This window comes from Branchiostoma floridae, chromosome 6 (assembly GCF_000003815.2).
Source record: "Branchiostoma floridae strain S238N-H82 chromosome 6, Bfl_VNyyK, whole genome shotgun sequence".
Lineage (NCBI taxonomy): Eukaryota > Metazoa > Chordata > Leptocardii > Amphioxiformes > Branchiostomatidae > Branchiostoma > Branchiostoma floridae.
The window spans coordinates 14716794-14717509 of NC_049984.1; positions in this window are offsets into that span (position 1 = coordinate 14716794).

Sequence of the window (716 nt, forward strand, 5' to 3'; positions counted from 1 at the left end):
TTGTGACCGGGGCTTTAGCATCCGTCACGAAGCACGTAAGTATACGGGTTCCGTGTTTGCATCCACCGTGAGTTACGGATACCTACGAATGCGTTGCGGATGTAAGTGGGATCCGTCATTTTTTGGGATCCGTGATGGTTTTTGGGATCCGTCAGCATTTGTCAACATACGTCAGCATCCGTCAGGTGTTGCAAATTTGTAATCCGTCAGCATACGTCTACATATTAGGTCCGTTCGTCTAGTGCCCGCTCCACGTTCGTTATGACGCCGTAACACAAAGATTCCGGCCAGACCAATGTGTATCGCTCCTCTGATTGGTCAGAATGAATCGACAATCGACACCGGCACCGGTGTCGATTGGCGTCGAATCCGGAACCGGCACCAGTGTCGACAAGAAAATAAGGTAAATGGCCAATCAAAAGAAGCGAAACATATGCCAGAGCAGAGGGAATAAGTACAGACTGCAGGGGGGAATGGCTCATTGTGTTAACATTGATAATGAGTTTTGTTGTTCTAAACAGCCAAAGACTGCAATGTTTCTAATATTTTCTGTGGATATTTTGGTTTCAAAATTTAATCTCTAATCTCCTTACAAATGTATGTACCAAAGAACAAATGTGAATTTTCAGAAATTCCACAAAGGAATTCACGCGTATAGTACCAAGGGATCTATATGCGCCATACAGGAGTTTGCAAGTTTGGGTAGGCTATATGAT